Source organism: Ceratotherium simum, chromosome 19 (genome assembly GCF_057802395.1).
Source record: "Ceratotherium simum simum isolate JZ-2026a chromosome 19, ASM5780239v1, whole genome shotgun sequence".
NCBI lineage: Eukaryota > Metazoa > Chordata > Mammalia > Perissodactyla > Rhinocerotidae > Ceratotherium > Ceratotherium simum.
This window is the reverse complement of record NC_141918.1, coordinates 43,130,523-43,149,674: the sequence shown is the minus strand read 5'-3', so window position 1 is coordinate 43,149,674 and position 19,152 is coordinate 43,130,523. Positions and strand designations below refer to the sequence as shown.

The following is a 19,152-nucleotide window of genomic DNA, read 5'->3' as shown; positions in this document are numbered from 1 at the left end:
GAAAGTCATCACCTAAAAACGACTGACCATTACAGCAAACATTTGTAGGCATAGAAAAATGACTGTAAAATAATACTTGGCATGACTATACCTTTGGGAGGTTGTGGAAACATATTGCATTTTTGGAATATGACTGTAGAGAATCTTCTCCATCTTTCTTATGTGCCCTGAGACATTGTACCAGTATTCCCAGCACCCACACAGGGAGCATGTGGAAGAAACCCAACCATCTTGCTTCTGGAAATGAAGATAAACTACATACCTATAATTCCTGTTCACAGAATGGGCCCTGTATCTCAGGGTTTAGCACTTGACAAAGGAAGGGTGAAAAATACTAGGAGTATGAACCATCAGTATTCAGCCACTCAGAGCAATAGGGCACTTTGCAAATTCCCTCCACCACACTCCCACTGCCCTAGTTCAGCCTGCCATTCACTCTTCCTGGACTATCGAAACAATGTCCTAAATTAATTTCTTCTATGCTTTCTTGCTTCCTGCAACTCCGTTCTTTCCACAGAGGTCAGGTGGAATTATTTCAAAGTTAATCTGCTCATGATCATTCTATGATTAATCCTTCACAGCCTTCCCATCACTTACAGGATCAAGTCCAAGCCCTTCAGAGAGTGCACGGTGCCCTCCAGGAGTTGGCCCCAGGCTACCTCTCCTTCATTTTCACCCAAGCCAGACCTGCGACCTGCGCCAATTTTAAAGCTCTGTAGTCACCCCCAGACAATGGCACCCCTGTGCCTTGTTTATATTGCCCCTGTGGCTAAGGTTCTTTGCCCTCAATCCCTGCCCCATCCCCTGGGCTAATATCTATTCATCCATTCAGGGTTAACTTGGGTACCCTTTCCCAGAAGCCTTCTCTTCCCCCTCGGGCTAGGTAGGTTCCCTCTTCCGTGTTCTAAAACACTCCGGCATATCTCTGTTATCGAACTTATCACATACATCACAAATTTCTGATTAGTGTCAGCCTTCCCATCCCCACTTCACCTAAGTTTTTTTAAGCCTTTTGAGGGCATGGACCATGACTCATTCGTCTTGCACAATGTTTTTGCACATGCTAGGAGGAATGTAATAAATATCTGTTGAATGTCAAGGTACATGAGGTGCTTTTCAGACTCAGAGCTGCCTGAATGAATATTTTATCGCCTTGGAAGAACATTAAAATCAAAAGCAGACATCTTTTGACCTCGTTCCTATACCCAGCTTCCCATATGGTTTTGGCTGTTCCTCTCACTCTGTATCTGAGACTGTTTCCCTTCAACTGAGTCCTCTTTGTTCGGGCCAAATATAAGGAACTGAGAAGAGGAAGAGAAAAATAAATGAAAAAAAAAAGATCATATGAGAAGTGGTAATAAAAAAAATTTTAAACTTCAAAGTTTATGTAATATAATGCAAATATGTACCCCTAACACAACAAGATTAGGAAAATATATTTTTGCAGTCCTAATTTTTTCAAACATTTGCATACAGGTCTTGGTAAAGATCTAGTAGAAACTGCAAACAGGAATCCAGTTCAAAGTCAGAGAAAACTAAACATTGCTATTTGTGTCGTTAAAATGCATGTTTTTAAAAAAATATATAATTTCTATACCTTTTCCATAATTAAATTTGTGCTTTCATTTTATGAATTTTCACCTATCTGTCCATTGCAATAGAATCAAAAAACAAAAAATAGAAATAAAAGAGAGTGATATAGTTATTTTTCCCTCTCCACCTCTTTGCAGTTTGTTACATCCAAATATACTTATGCAATGGACTTTGAAAATAATATTCCATACATAATTTTGATTACTCACACACATCAAAATTCAGATTTATGGGGGATATGCTAAACACAAATATGCTAAAGACTAAGACACAGAGAGTCTCTACTCATCCTTTAAGTTATCAATGATCAGAAGCTTTACTAACAAAAGAGAAGTAATTCCTGAAAAGGTTTCAAGAACAGTGGTACACTTAACAAAAAATAGAAAAAAAAAAAATTTGAGCACACATCTCCTATTTATGACTCTTTATTTTTATAAATGATAAGTATTACTATACTGATAGACTAAATCTATACGCTGTATTATAATTATTATATATGTTAAATGCATTAACAGAAATTTAAAATAAAACAAAAATAAATGTAGCTAGGTGTCCTACTCTGTTCTTTCTGAACTTCAATATGGGATGCAGAATTTGCAAGATGTTGCTATCACATGAGGCCTAATTCTCTCTCTGTTATCTCTCTTGGAACTATAATTAAATCTAGAGAAAACCTGGTGATATTTATGACAGCTAAGAGATACCCAAGGCAAAAGAGCCAGTGGTCTCACCCAAGGGTGATGTACACCTTGCAAGGGGAGCAGATCAAGGTGTGGACGGATCAGGAGAAATCAAAACTAGAAACACATGCACACTCAGAATTGTGAATTAGCAGAGATCTTGAAAATCACCTAGTCCAGTGATATTTTTTTTAGCTGAGGAATTTTTTTTTTTTCCCAAATGAACACTGTCCCAACGGGCAAATATGTAAGACAGATACACGCATAACCACTCTGGCTAATGCAGCTTCAGGGTCTGGGGCTCTGCCCACTCTCTCTTCCTCTCTTCCTCCCCTCCAGGGGTGTGGTTTGAAAACTACATGACTACACTGCCATTTTAAACATGGGGCTACCAGGCTGCAGATGAACAACAGCAGCCATTTCACGACAATGTAATAAAGTGGTTAAAATTATTAATCCTGGGCGCTTGTCCATCTTCCCTATTGGTGCCTCTGCCTTGTTTTCATGGACTGGCTTCCCTATATATCCCCAACTGATCTCAGTTATAAATGTAAATACTTAAACTATGATCTGACAGTATTTAAGATAATTGTTAATTCTAGGTTTTGGTAAAATAATGAATACTTATTTTCTCTTCAAAATATACATTTTCTAACTTGAAAGTTTTAATGACTCCAGCAGCTAGCCATGTCAATATGCAAACAATCTGCGTAAAGGAGAAGGACCCAGTGTACCTCAGACACAAGATTTCAGGGGGTCCCCAAAACCTCAGAAATCAAGATAAATAATATTTTAATGCAATATTCTTTACAAATCAAAATTAGTGCAAAAACCTATGATGAGCAAAACTTCAAATTTTAAATAAAGATTTGACCCTGCACTGGTACAACTCAGCCTCATGTACCTCACCCTAGCCCTGGACCTGGTCCAGCGACTTCTCTGGAAGAATGTAGTACAAATATAAAAACGATGTCAGGTTAGTTGTATTATGTAGGTGTCTGCCTCAATAATACCTAGGATTGTAGAAGGAGAAGAAAATGTGGTTGGAGGACAAGTCCAGTCAAGGTGTATTATGTGATATAGACCTTTATACCTCAGTCTGTAGGACTGAGGATGAGGTTAAGTTGATTGGAAAAAAATAAGCAACTAGAAAATATAACATGTGAGGTAATACTTAGTCCAAGCTTGCATTTGAGCTGTTCTACAATTTCAACGAGCTACTAAATCTATTATAGCTGCTTCAATAAGCATTCTTTTCTATTCTTGTTTTTAAAGGCAAATCACAGTTCTAAAATGTATAAACACCTAAAAGTGCAAAATGTCAAGTGAACATCATCTGATTCTTAAAAGCAAATTAATGACTTCAACTTCAAAATCTGGTTTTAAAAGGCTGTTCTTAAGATGCATTTAACCCCTCAAGCATTACAATGGTGAAAACAACCATCAGAAATGAATCATTGTGACATTAAAGACCACGGACATTCACGAGGATGTTTTCTCTCCACAGAACCCAAATGAACTAGCTTGGGAAAACAAGCGACTCCAAGCCTAAGACCTAGTAGGCACTCAACACATATTTACTGGGTACATAAATGAATTAATGAATGAATAAAAGTTGAAAAAAGACTAGAAAGAGATAGAATAGGACCATATTATAAGAGCTGTGAAACAGAGACTTCATGCTGTGGGCTATTAAGCTGAGGTTTAACAAGAAAAAAAAAGTGGCTCTTTAAAAGAAGGAATGGGTGGGGCCGGCCCCGTGGCTTAGCGGTTAAGTGCGCACACTCCGCTACTGGCGGCCCGGGGTTCTGATCCCGGGCGCGCACCGACGCACCGCTTCTCCGGCCATGCTGAGGCTGCGTCCCACATAGAGAAGCTAGAAGGATGTGCAACTATGACATACAACTATCTACTGGGGCTTTGGGGAAGAAAAAAGGAGGAGGATTGGCAATAGATGTTAGCTCAGAGCCGGTCTTCCTCAGCAAAAAGAGGAGGATTAGCACGGATGTTAGCTCAGGGCTGATCTTCCTCACAAAAAAAAAAAGAAAGAAAGAAAGAATGGGTGAATTGATAGTGAGCGAAAGTCAATCCAGCTAGAAGTGAGCTATAAGTCTCTAGAAGTAATCCTGGCGCTGGGCAATAAAGGCCCACCAAAGCGATGTAAAATTGGATGAAGGAAGGTATGGCAGATACGGCTCCCAATAGCTCACCTCCCCTTCTTCTCTAGAAATAGAAAGTTTAGCCAGGTACAAAGACTTGAGCTAAGGACCATATGACCAGGCCTCTTGCAGCTACATATGGCCATGCAAATAGATTTTGTCATTAAAACATGAGCTGTGAGCAAAAGTGATGTATTCCATTTCTAGGTTATACCCCAAAAGAGAGGGGAGTGTGGCCCTTCCCTCCTCTTCTCCCCTTTCTGAAAACTGGACTGTATCTGTGGTGGTGAGCTATCATTCTCCAGATGGACAAGGTCAATACCTAGGGGATCACAAAGCAACAAGATGGAAGAAGCCTGCATCTCTAATACAGTCAAGCCACTATACTACCTTTGTACCAGCTGGGCTGTACATAAGACAGAACTAAACTTACACTGTGTTTAATCTGTTGTTTTTTTGGATTATAACTGCCAAACTAATGAATATAAAAAACATTTCAAAATGGAAAAATCCACGGAATGTGGTGATAGGCTATAGTGAATGAAGGAGAACGAGATGAATCGAATCCAAGGTTTTATGTTTAGGGAACTAGGATAATAGAACCACTAACAAATCAACAGATGAGAAGGAGAGCTGGTGGAGGTTAGATGGTGGCAATCGGTGAGTAACTGGAACTATGGGCATGGAACTCAGACAGGAGGAGAAAATGGAAAATGGAAATCTCAGCAATTTTGTATATATGTATAGTCGAAAAGATGAGAATTGATGGAATCTCAGGCTAAGAGAGATCAGAGCATGCCAAAAACTGAATGATAAGGTGTTCTCACGGAAGGCAGGAAGAGGAAGCAGTCATCAGCAAAGGAAAAAAAAAAAAAACATTATTATCTTAATAAGAGAAGGGTAATGATTGAAAACATGGAGTAATAGACTTAACCTTAATCCAAGATGGCAAACAAATTTAAAAGGAATTCAACATGGTCTAAACTTCTTAAATCTGTTTAAAGTTCTCATGAAAAATTAAAGCAACCATTTCTCGAAATAGAAAAGCTTTAATCAGGTTTCTGAACAAGCCGGGTCTCAATCATGCTTTAGTTTCTATTTAAAGTTCCAGAATTCCAGGAAAACAAAGAACAAACAACAGGTACTTATATCATTCTCTCCTTTCTTTATTCTCACAATAGAGGAAGGAACAAGGTGAGAAGAATAAAGGAACATGAAATCAGAAGTGTTTTGCTACTGTCCTCATGCTTTCTAGGAGGCTGATTGTAAGTGGAAATGACAAACTGAAACAAAAGCCCCCTCCTCAACTTTTATGAAATTATATTCAAAGATACAGTGGATCTAAATTTCAAATTTATGCTTTGAAGTTAATATAAAGTTGGCAACATGGAAGTCAACCATTACTTATAAGAAGCAAGAGTTTGGGAATCTGTACCATTTTCCAGATGCAGTCCAATTACTGGAAGGTCACCAGCATCCCAGAATATTCAGGCAATGTTGTACCATGCCCTCCAACAATCCTTCTTCCCCACCTGGCTTCGGCCATCCAACCAGGAGGGCATTTTTAGGGAAGAGTCAGACCAAAGATTTCTGTTTTTCATCCCACTGTCCACTTCAGATTGATGAAGTTTACCATATTAACTTTTTCTTAAAATTATTTTCTCTTTATCTTTCGCCTGCAGCATGTACATTATCGCTACCCAAGGGACACCAGAGAAAATTCCAAGATTCTTTATCACTACATTTTCATTGAAACAAATCCTACAAATTCACTTTGTATGAGAAATTGATATTCCCCTGCCTTCCTTTGAAGAGAAGTCTGTTAGTAATCTCCTTTCCTCTTTACATAATGATTGCATTATCCATGGTCTTTAATCTGCTTGGGGAATAGTTTTTCTCCTTGTTTTGGTGTTATACTAGAGTTTCATAATATATCTTTTTTTTTTTTTATAAGAATGACTTTCTTCTTTAATTTTATTTATTTCCCCCAAAGCCCCAGTATATGTCATAGCTGCACATCCTTCTAGTTGCTGTATGTGGGACGTGGCCTCAGCATGGCCAGAGAAGCAGTGTGTCAGTGCACACCCGGGATCCGAACCCGGGATCCGAACCCCGGCCGCCAGCAGCAGAGCGTGCGCACTTAACCGCTAAGCCACAGGGCCGGCCCTCATAATGTATCTTTTTAAAAGTCCTTAATACTGGCTCAAATTTTGGGATTCCATACCCCTTCTTTTTTTATATCTAGATATAATGACCAGACATTACTATTCATTCCTTGAAGTAAATCAGGGTGGGAAGGCCTGTCCTAAAATGACCTTTCCTTTATAAATTGTTGCAAAATACCTGAACAAAGGTTGCTGTACTTCATCAAATTAGCTTGGAGGAGAAAAGCTTTTTTCTTTTCTTTTTTTTTTTTTTCTTTATTGCAGTAACATTGGTTAATAACATTGTATAAGTTTCAGGTGTACCTCATTACACTTCTATTCCTGCATAGATTACATCGTGTTCACCACCCAGACTAATTACAATCCATCACCACACCCATGTGCCTAATCATCCCTTTTGCCCTCCTCCCTCCCTCCTTCCCCTCTGGTAATCACCAATCTAATCTCTGTCTCTATCTGTTTGTTGTTTTTATCTTCTACTTATGAGGGAGATCATACGTATTTGTCCTTCTTCCTCTGACGCCCTCCGACTTATTTTGCTTAGCATAGTACCCTAAATGTCCATTGAGTTGGTATAAGGGAAGGGAGGGAGGAGTGGAGGCAGGAGGTTTCATGAGTACTTAGCATTCAACCTGCAAAACTGTCATGCTTCACACCTGTCTGCTCTGGCCATCTCCTCTGGTGTGGCTTGTGTGGTTCTAGAATTCCCCGCATTTAGCAGATAATCTGAAAGCCACTCTGATCATTCAGGGAAGCCCCTCTCTCTACCCTCTCACCATGTGTCATGAAAACCACACCACCAAAGCACCAGAGGCACATTTATTATAAACTACTCACGCTTCTTAAGGGTTGCTTGCAAAACTTCAATAAAGGAAGTGACTTTTAAATTTTCCCAGTGATATTAAACTTCTTAGCGTATTTTACTTTCTTGCCTATATCATAACCCTCAAGTACCAGGAAATCAGCTCATAAGCCTCAGATGTGTTCCACACGATTTCCAACATTTTAATAGCTACATTTGGGGATAACAAGAAAACTGGTAGGCAATCATAGTTAATAAAGTAATTTTGATGTTAATAATAAAAGATCATTAAAATTTTAAGTACTAACCTCAAAACTGTTATATCCACACTAGCAGATTTAGATCTGGCATTTAAACATTTATGTTCACAAAAGAAAGCCAATGTTTTCTCACAAAGAAAACTATGTTGTATATAAAAGTGAATATACCAACTCTTTGGGAGGGAAGGGAGCAAATAATTGCTGAATGCTCATGATTTTCCAGATGATTTAAACACTCTCACTGAATCCTTACAAAAGCTCTCAGAAGGAAATATTAATGACATTGGATGGCTGAAGGAGCCTGAGCTTGTATAGAGCCAGCACCAAGTGGAGTCAAGATTTGAACCCAGGTCTGCCTGACACAAAGTCACATTGACTCATTAATAGTAGTGGTGCTTGACTAAGTCAACCCACAGGAGCAGCAAAGAGTAAATATGTGGGAAAGTTAAGTTGATGAACTCGCTTCAGAGGTCACTTTGAATACACCACATATTTTTTTCAAAGTGGTTTTTATAAGACATCCTATTAGCATTATATTTTAATACCAGATGCTCCATCCTCACCTTGATAAGATCAGTAACCCGTTCAAAGGAGCCTGATCTGTTTTTTAAAAAGCACAGCAATGTCCTTGAAGGCAGTTCGGGACTAGCATGAAATGTGTTGTCATCTTGCATATATACCAGAAAGTGATCTGACAGACTCCTCCAGTAACAGAGGTGGGAGGTGGGAGAGGAGGACCAAAAACCATAATAGATCCCCAATTTTAAAAGTTTCTTTTGAAATAGATATTATTATAATTTGGTGCTCTTTTGGGTAAGGCAAGATGCTCTTATGAAATGGACATAATGACCTCTTACAAAACAGTAAACCGTTTGGACTTTAGTTTCTGCATCTGCACAGATAGCCTATTGGAGCTCTAAAGGCAATTAGCAATGTGAACCTTCTTGAGTCTGGTTGAGAGGCAAGGTTAACGGTGAGAACGCTGGGTGAAGGAAGACGGATGATCATAAAGTTTTGGTCAGAGAAGGCTAAAGCTGGGAGAGATTCTACCACTAATGACAGCATAATGCTACACACACAAGCTTTGGAGCCAGAATGGTTCTAGAATATAACAGCTATAACTTGGGCAAGTTCAGCCCAACTTCCTTATTAATAATGTAGAAACAAAACTTCCACCTCATGGGATTTTATGAAAATTAAATGAGACAATGTCTGAAAAGTACTTGGTATAATGCCTACAACATAGTAAGTGATTAATAAATGACAGTCATTATTAGGGTATTCTTTGCACCAAACTATCCTTTAGAAGGTTAATTGACTACCATGAGATCACAGGCCATTTCTTGATTGGAAGGAAGGGAATATAAACTCAGCTTCATCTAAAACCAAACTGCCTCTAAATAACTAATTACCAACACAGGACCAGAAAAGGTCTGTGAAATGCACAGAAAAGTGCATTTTTGAATGCACTTTAATTATTTTTTTCATTAATAAAACTGATCATTTTGCAATATATACAAATATCAAATCATTATGTTGTACACCTAAAACTAACATATTTTATGTCAAATCTATCTCAATTTAAAAAAAAACTGACTTTATAACCAACCTCTCTTTTTCTTCAAAACTAACTGTATGAATTCCTGTGTGACTGTGACCCTGTCATTTCTTGGGCTGAAGATCTCCCTCTTGAATCTACTTTGTCCTGATATTCTCAGTCATCGCTATTTCTTTCTAGGAAAAGCATCATAGAAGAGAAATGTATTAGAGGAATCTTATTCAGAGGCATGTATCTTTGCTAATTATTTAACATGCTGCAGACTTAGATGCTTCTAGCTAAATAAGATATGAATTATTAGCTTCAGATTTTAGAATGGAATTAAGGGGAAAAAATCTGAAATAACATTATGAGATAAATCCATTCCTAAAAGGTCTTTTGAAGAGTGACTCTTGGGCACTGTCTGTAAGAACAATCTCTAAAGAGTAAACTGAACAAGTTAGGATATATTTGCTTTTGGGAAGATGAATTCACTTATTTAGATAAGTTTTACTCCAAGACATTAAATTCAAGGCAAGAAGATTATGGACAATTCAAGAAATTCAAGGCAAAAAAATAGACAAAACTCAATAAAAATATAATTAGTGCCAAAATTATCTCCTTCCTTGTATTTGAGAATGACTACATGTCTCATACTCAGGCCAGTGACATTCAGTACTAGCTGAGTTTACACCTCCTGTAACAGCACCTTGTTCATGTCAGGATTTATCTGGCTCAGAGAAAAATGGCAGCTGCGGTGGTGATTCACCAAAACCAATTCTCAGTGAAGCAGCTGCTGCCGAAAGCTGTGCTTCACACATCAATCATTGGCTGATTGTCGCAGCTAGTTCAGTCACAGCATCTGCTCAGTCTTTTGGTTGTATGGTTGTTGATATCTGCATAGCATTGCAGTATTACTGTTGTCATATCATGCTGCACTAGTTGAAATAACATCATCGTGTGGACTTTCAAATATGCGAAAACCCTCATAATCATGAAAATACAACTGTTTTGTGAAGGAAGTGGTGAAAAGAGCATTCATTCTAAATGCTAAGAGACTAACTGATTTTCAGTAGAATGATTCCACCCACCTCTGTGTTTCTCAGAGGGGTTGGCCTCAATCAGTCATACTAAAGCAGTATCACAACTGCCAGATTTGGTGTTATGGGTTGAATTTTGTCTCCCCAAAAGATATGTTGAAGTCCTAACCCTCAGTATCTGTAAATATGATTTTGTTTGGAAATAGAGTCTTTGCAGATATAACCAAGTTAAGATCAGGTCATACTGGAATAGGGTAGGCCCTTAATCCAATATGACTGATATCCTTGTAAAAAGAGGGAAGACAATGTACAGACAGACACATACAGGGGTAACATGATGTGAAGCTGGAGGTAGAGATTAGACTAATGCTTCTACAAGCCAAGGAATACTCGGGGCTACCGGAAGCTGGAAGAGACAAGGAAGGATCCTCCCCTAGAGGCCTTGGAGGGAGCATAGCCCTGCCAACACTTTGGTTTCCAACTTCTAGCCTCCAGACTGTGAAAGAATAAGTTTCTGTTGTTTTAAGCCACCCAGTTTGTGGTACTTTGTGTGGCAGCCCTTTGGAGGCATCCATTTGGGGATAGTGAAGGAGTATCAGCAGCTCCTGGAGGGCATGGGCATAAACTGTGTTGACCCAGGGAACCACAGTGACTTAACAGACCCTTCTTTCAGGCCACCTTTACTCAGATTAGACACTATTCTGAAATCAGAGCATCCCTAAGTAGATAATTCTGAGGATCAGACTAATGGATCTTAGATTTAAAAATACACAAAAATGGCTTGAGATGAACCAAATATCCCATAACAGCTCGTGTTGCTAGTGCTTCCTGGTGTCATCTCATGACCTGTCAGTATTAGCAGATATCAAGCCATCCATCACCACGTTTACCCATGCCTAGAAGTTCCAACACATGCAAAAGAACAAAGAGATGTATTAGAATCACTAGAGTGCCTATTTCCATGAAGTTTTTCAAAGCAAAAGAAGTGTAGAAGAAATGGTACAATCAGGATAAGGGAAATAACAGAGATAGGTTTAAGGAATTGAGCCATTAACCTAAACCTTCATGATTCTTGCTTAAGCTTGTCTCTCAGAAGTTGGCAAAACATAGCAGCTAGACTCAGACACTCGTGAGTTATGCTAGCTCCACCACTGACTAGCTCTGTGTCTTTGGGCAAGTTACGTACCCTCTGTAAACTTCAATTCACTCATTAGTAAAATGAGACTAGTAATTCCACCAACTTTATAAAGAAAGCATTCGGTAATTATTAGCAATTATTGTTATTACTAATCTCAATGTTAGCTTAGGTTGCCACTTCACCCATGGAAGAGATGTTACTCCATGCCTCTGCTTTTTATTTTTAAAGGAGAAAGAAATATAGCCAGCTGCAAAATGGGGCAACTCTAAAATCTACCCATAATGCCACAACCTCTCTTGGACTATATGCAATTGGACAGAAAGAGTAAATCCTTTGCAAATCTTGTGGATAAGAATCTTTCTAAAATGTTCTAATCCCTTTTTCCTGTTTGGTAAATAGAAGATACTATACAGGACAGTGTCTTTTTAATATTGAGTCTCTTGCAGTTTTTGATAGTCATTATTCCGAATATCAAATATTATTAGGATGATCTTTTTACATAATACTTTGAACTAACAAATATATCAGAACAGCCTTTTATAATGTACAAAACATGCTCATAGTGCTAAATCGATCCCCTTATAATGTCATCCTATTCTTTTGCTTAGTTTTATTTCATCTTCCATATGTGGAATTTCAGATATCTAAAAATCTGGCTACCATGCCCTAAGTCTTTTCTTCTTAAACTAAAATAAATGTCAACTATATATAATTTGGTATTTTCTAAACCTCCTCCAAACTGTTTTTGAACCTAAATATAGTTATTTACTTTTAAGGCTGACAAATTTCATATTGTTGATTTCAGTTCCTCAATCTCGTCTGAAATAAGTATCACTTCTAGCAAATGTTGCCCTTCTCAATCTCGTCATCAACAAAGTTGAAAAAAATACTGTCTAATATTAAACAGAGCTTCACCAAGAACAGTGCTATGAAGAATGTCACTAGAGATTTTCCTCCACCTTGAAATGGGTCCACTCAAGAAAGACAGACAGAGTTTATGGATAGATATTGGATCTGAAGACTTACTATGGTTAAGATGGCAATATTCTCCAAACTGAGCTACAGATTCAAATAAAAGCCCTATCAAAATCCCAGCTTGTTTTTTTGCAGAAATTGACAAACTGATTCTAAAATTCATCTAGAATGTAAGAAACATAAAATAGCCAAAACAATCTTGTAAAAGAACAAAGTTGGAAGACTCACGTGTCTCAATTTCAAAACTTACTACAAAGCTATAGTAATCAAGACAGTGTGATCCTGACATAAGGATAGACATGTAGATCAATGGAATAGAATTGAGAACCTAGAAAAAAACCCATACATTTTATGATGAGTTGACTTTCAACAAGAGTGCCAAGACAATTCAATGAGGGAAAAAAATAGTCTTTTCAAGAAATGGTTCAGGGACAACTGGATTTCCAGATGCAAAAGAACAAAGTTGGAACCATACCTCATGCCATACACAAGAATTAACTCAAAATGGATCACAGATCTAAACAGAAGAGCTAAAACTATAGAGCTTTTAGAAGGAAAATAAGAGCAAAGCTTCATGGCCTTGGGTTAGGCAATACTTTCTTAAATATAACACCAAAAGTACAAATGACAAAACAAAAAGTAGACAAATTGAACTTCACCAAAATTAAAAATTTTTATGCAGTAAAAGACACCATCAAAAAGTGACAAAGTCATGCACAGAACTGGAAAACCTATTTGCGAATCATATACCTGATAAGCGACTTATATCTAGAGCACATAAGAACAATTACAACTAAATAATAAAAGATAAATAATCTGATTTAGAAAATGTGCCATGGATATTAATAGACGTTTCTCCAAAGAAGGTATGCAAATGGCCAACAAGTACATGAAAAAATGCAACATCATTAGCCATTAGGAAAATGCAAATTAAAACCACAATGCAATACCACTTCACACCCACCAGGATGATTATAACAAAAGACAGACAATGACAAGTCTTGGCAAGGATGTGGAGAAACTGAAAGTCTCATTCAATGCTGGTTGGAATGTAAAATGGTGCAGCCTCATTGGAAAATAGTTTGCCAATTCCTCAAATTGTTAAACATAGTTATCCAGCCATTCTACTCTTAGGTATATACCCAACAGAAATGAAAGCATATGGTCCACACCAAAACTTTTACAGGAATGCCATTTTAACATTGCTTCATACAATGTCATTTACAATAGCCAAAGAGTGGCAACAACCCAAATGTCCATCAATTGATGAACACATAAACAAAATGTAGTGTATCCTTACAACATAATATGATGCGGCAACAAAAAGGAATGAAGTACTGATACATGCTACAACATGGATGAACTTTGAAAACCTTATGCTAAGTGAAAGAAAATCCATGTACAGTTCCATTTACATAAAATGTCCAAAAAATGCAAATTTATAAAGACAGAGTAGATTTGTGGTTTCCTAGGGCTGGTGGGGTGAGGGTGGTCTTGGAGGAATTGGGGAGTCTCACGGCTAGTGGTTTTAGGGTCTCTTTTTGTGGTGATGAAAATGACATACAGTTGATTCTGGTGATGGTGCATGAATACACTAGAAGCCACTGAATTGTAGACTTTAAAATGGGTGACTTCTTTCGTATGTGAATTATATGTCAATAAAGATATTTTTTAAAAAGTTAAATAAGTTTACTGCAAAAGATCCTCAGAGGATGTTAATGTTCAGTGTGAACACCTGAGCAGGGATTGATGTGCAGTATGCCAATCAAGTTTATCCATAGAGCCATTTATTCTTAAAGTGTTTTCAAAAACACACTGATTGCAGATCTCAGCTTGAGCTTGTTTTCTCTTTCATCTAAACACAGAATGTAGAATTAGGATGCCAGTTTGTCACATTTAACATCTTGTATTTGCTCTACCTTTTGATTATTCTTCTAAAATGGTAAGAAATGTCTACATATGAATATTCAATCTATAAATACAAATGCTCTGTATAGAGAAAGATTTATTAAATGGGTGAGTTTTTTAGATGAATGGTGTAATATTGATCGCAGGAATATGTCAATCACTGAGATTTTCTTTTCTATTTACAACTCAATCACAAGTCTGTTTTCCTGAAGAAGCCACATAATTCCATATGAAAACATGCTCTCTCTGGTCACTTAATAATAGACACAATCGGGCCGGCCCCATGGCCTAGCAGTTAAGTGCGTGCGCTCTGCTGCTGGCGGCGCGGGTTCGGATCCCAGGCGCGCACCGATGCACCGCTTCTCCGACCATGCTGAGGCCGCGTCCCACATACAGCAACTAGAAGGATGTGCAACTATGACATACAACTATCTATCGGGGCTTTGGGGAAAAAAGAAAAAAAAGGAGGAGGATGGGCAATAGATGTTAGCTCAGGGCCAATCTTCCTCAGCAAAAAGAGGAGGATTAGCACGGATGTTAGCTCAGGGTTGATCTTCCTCACAAAAAAAAAAAAAAAAAAGACACATTCTTCAGACCATAAAATGGCATGGGAATTTATTCTGATCAAGAATTTGTGCTTAATGGAACAGGAACTCTATAGTGTAAGTACGCATGCACTTATTCAATTCCAAGATATTCATGCCTTTTTATGCTTTCCAGTGATTACCATTCTAAACATGTAGTAAGCTCTCTTAGACGTGAAGTCTATGCAAGGAGGACATGACGGCATCTATGCTTTAGTTTGTAAGAGAACAACAGATCACAGAGCTACAGAATGCTAGAGTTGGGAGGAGCCTTAGAGAAGGATATATTTAACTCTTTAATCTCAATCCTCTAATTTCAGAATTGAGGGCCTATAAACTCTAGTCCCTAAATGAGTTGCCAAGATGAAGAGGAGAGGAAGAATTAGAACGCCGGTCTTCTGACATCCTCCCCAATGTTCTTTTCATCACATCATATTGTCTTTCAACGCATAAAGCAACACAGGCTTCTTTGCTCTTGACCATGTTGTCAACAACAACGAATGTGCAGACAAGTATGATAAATCCACCATGTTGTGTGGGGTTTTTCTTATGCATGTCAGAATCCTCTAGGTTCTGCTGTGTTCAGAAAACACCTGTAAGTGATTCACTGCTTAGCCTTCTCATTCACCCAGAAATTTATTTGACATTTCCAACTCATTTATAGAGGCAAACTAAAGCAGATAATAAATTTTCATGCTCTTTCAGAATATTTTAATATCATGCTGCACAGGATAAATGTTTTCATTTTTTCTTTTTCTTTTGTGCAGCTCTTTCTATTGTTGACTGTCATTCTCTGTGTCTTTTTATGTAAGAGGTTCTTGTTTTTTACTTTTTTTCTTTATTTGTGTCCTCTAAAGATAGCATGAGCAGAAATCTCTCAGCTAATAGATTTTCAAATTATTTCACTTTTGCATTTACAAATTCCCCTCTTGCTACTTCATTAAATCAATACATAGACAACTTTACGCAAAAAGGTTTGAGACTGAGAGTTTACTAAATTAGAATTTTAAATGCTAGTTAAGAGTATGTCTCTTTTCAAACAGTGAAATTCTTGCCTTGAGCCTTAAGGATGACAGAATAATATTCTCCTTTACTAAGTTAAAGCTTACTCAGTGCTTGTGTGGAAAAATAAAAATAAATACCTGTAGATAAATCATATAACAGCCAAATGGTCTTGCAGAATGATTTCACACTTAGTTTGATTTATCAATAGATTCATCATTCACAATGCCTTTTAGAAGCATAATTAAATTTTGCATCATCTCTGAGGGAAACAGCATGGTAAGAGCTGAATACTCCTGATGCCAACAATTTAAAATATATGTACTAACTCTATAGCTAGAAATTTTAAAATACATTCAAGTGTATTTTATATGTGTATATAAAGCTTCATTAATTTTGATAAGTAAATTAATAGAGTAAATAAAATTCAAAGGAGACTTTTCAAGAAAACACGCTATTTTAAAGTATATAGAAGCATCCATTTCCATGTAAATAATATGCAAATTAAAATATCTTTATTCATTTAAAAAGTCCATATGACTTCTATTTGGTAATGTCTAGTTTTTGTTCCTCATAAAAAAACGCTTTGATTAAAAATATTAAATAATTCAAGCCTCCTGTTTAATAATATTATAAAATGTTAGTTCCATTAGGCTATGAATCTGTTGGATTCAACACTATATCCCCAGTATCTGGAAGAGCGCCTGGCAGATGCTAAGTAGGTGCTTAATAAAAATTTGTCAAATGAATGCTAAATAAATGAATAACTGCCATTTTTAATATACACATCTAATATTACCAAGTGCTTCAAATGTGCCAGAAACTATGCTAAACTCTCTATTTTGTTGCTTTTCATCTTCAAACAGCCCTACTGGAGAGAAGCCACTGTCATCTCCATTTTATAGATGAGACTAAGGTCACAGAGGCTAGGTAAATACCCAAGGTTGCCCACTTAGAAAGTTTAGGGATTTAAACTCAGATGTTCCCGATTACAGAGCCTGAGCTTAATCCCTACTCTACGGTAACGACAATAGTACTAACAATACTAGCAATTACATAATAATAATAACACTTGTTGAGCCATTCCTGTGTGCTACACATAAGCTTTCACCTATGTTACCTCATCTGATCCTCATAACAATCTTATAAATCAGATACCACTACCTCCAATGTACAGGTGAGCACACAGAGTACGTCACTCTGCTTTCACCTCAATTATTTCCAATTATTGGGCTTGCTTTTATTATGGCCCTTTTTTGAGTAATAAGCCAAAGCAGAAAGGTATAGCATGGCCTTCCCCAAATACTTTGTTCCAAGTCCTTCTTTCAGTGGGACCCCGGCTAAGGCATTAACATGTAATAAAAATAACTTCTACTGCGCAATTGAAATACGCTAGGTAACTAACATGAATTATTATCATAGTTTTCCTAATATTCTCAAAATAGAAATGATTGTCCTCATTTCACTGATGAGAAAACTGAGGCTGGGAGAGGTTGCCCAAGCCACAAGCTGGTTAGTGCCAGGTCAAGATTCAAACTTAGGTCATGAGTCCAATCCAAACACACTAACCAATTATTAGTAGTACTTCTCATTTTCTGGGAATAAAGGTTTTCCTAGAGCTTTGGCAGACTAGAAGTGACCCATTCCTGAACCTGCTCCCAAAAAGCAGCCTCTTCTCTATGAGCCTTGTCATTGTGGTTTCAATGGCACATGAGAGCAATAAAGACAGAAGGGGCATATATCACCTGGATTCTTTTCAATAGAGGACCCAGAGTAGTTCCTGGACAAGAAATCCGTTCATGGTTACCTGATTGATTTTCACTTCACCTTCGCATGGACTATAAACTCTTCTATTTGCCTGTAGTAATGTTAGTGTCTTACGGATGTGATACTGCCTTTTTCACGTTTAGCACATCCAAAGTTGACCAAATCCACTCATACCTCACTAATTCTCACAACTTTTCTGAGCTAACAATATAGTCTTTGTGCATTTTGTGATGAGCTGTAGAGGCAAAGGCACAAATAGAACGAATACTGAGGACTTCTCTGTTGAAAAGACCCACATTTCCTCCAGACCCCTTGTCTTCAGAGATCTCTGGTTCAGATTTAAGGTAAGAAGATGTAGCAGCCAGTGATGGTCCTGAGTCAGGGCTGCTCTTGCCAAGAACATGATGCTCTCCCCTGGCTTTAATTTAGGAAAGGTTCTGTACAGAGAGGGTCCCTACTACTAAGGAAAAGCCAAGCTTGAACTCCAGCCTTATTAAACTTCCAGAGTGATGTGCACATTACACCATAATGAGAGTAATAATTGCAAGCTTGAAAAAAGGAAAAATGTATGTATAAATGAATGAAGGCAGTTAGTGAAAAGTTAAAAGTCAGGCTTTTGGATTTATTGCACCTCAAGGGACAATATTTAAGTCATAATCTTAAAGCACTTAGCAACCTAGGCCAATACATTTCCTCCTCTATTTTAGAGTACTACGTAGCCAAAACTTATATATATATCTCATTACTTTTCTGAATTTGTAAATCAAATCTGACTCATCGTTTAGTGAGGATCATTCGATTATCATAATTATGTAGTAACTAATCCAGTGCCCAAATGTGCAGGTGTTGTCAAGGCATAATATAATGACTTCACCCAAACCACTTCTGCAAATATAAGTTATAAGTAATATTTCCTACTAATTATTCCAGAACTAGTACCAAACCCACCTATTCTAAAAACATTTTAGATCCTCAGAAGATCTAAATAATTTTTAATTATTTTAAATTAATAAACTAAAGTTTCAGGTAGGTTTCTCTGAAATTTGCATGAAAGATTAGCAATTTAATTTTAACATATATCCTAATACATGATGTAAAGAGCTAAATCTAGAGATTCAGGACAATAGCAGAGAATTAGAATTTGTTCCTTTAAGGTTATCATATCACACCAGCACATATGTGATATTTGATAAAGCCCTTATCATTAGTTATGCCCCTTCAAGCAAGAGCTGCATGGTTCCTGCATCTGTGAAGCTGGACTGAGAGAACTTTTATTGGTTGCTTGAGTGCATTGAGATGTGACTGAAAGCCAATGTTTAAGTCGAATTACTCCCTAATCTTTCAAAGCTTAGACACACACAGCTGAAAAGAGCTCAATAAATAGCAATACAGTCTGCTAGAAATGTCGATGTAAGGAAGATCCCAAGCAGCTCTTGCTCAACTGTGATGAAAAAGGAAGCAGCATGCAGACATCCCCAAAACAAGAGACAATCCAAATCCTTCTGGAACCATTCGCTCATAAATTCCTGCCTCTACCAATTC

The 19,152-nt window shown here is 37.4% G+C and overlaps 1 protein-coding gene and 1 long non-coding RNA gene across 3 annotated transcripts in view; both read right to left on the bottom strand.

The window, feature by feature from the left end:
- LOC147914543 (uncharacterized) overlaps positions 1-19,152 on the bottom strand; it is a 487,630-nt gene that overhangs the window by 360,400 nt on the left and 108,078 nt on the right. The window lies entirely within an intron of this gene.
- The window catches only part of PKIB (cAMP-dependent protein kinase inhibitor beta), a 101,788-nt gene that overhangs the window by 41,587 nt on the left and 41,049 nt on the right, over positions 1-19,152 (bottom strand). The gene's annotated exons all lie outside the window — the stretch shown is intronic.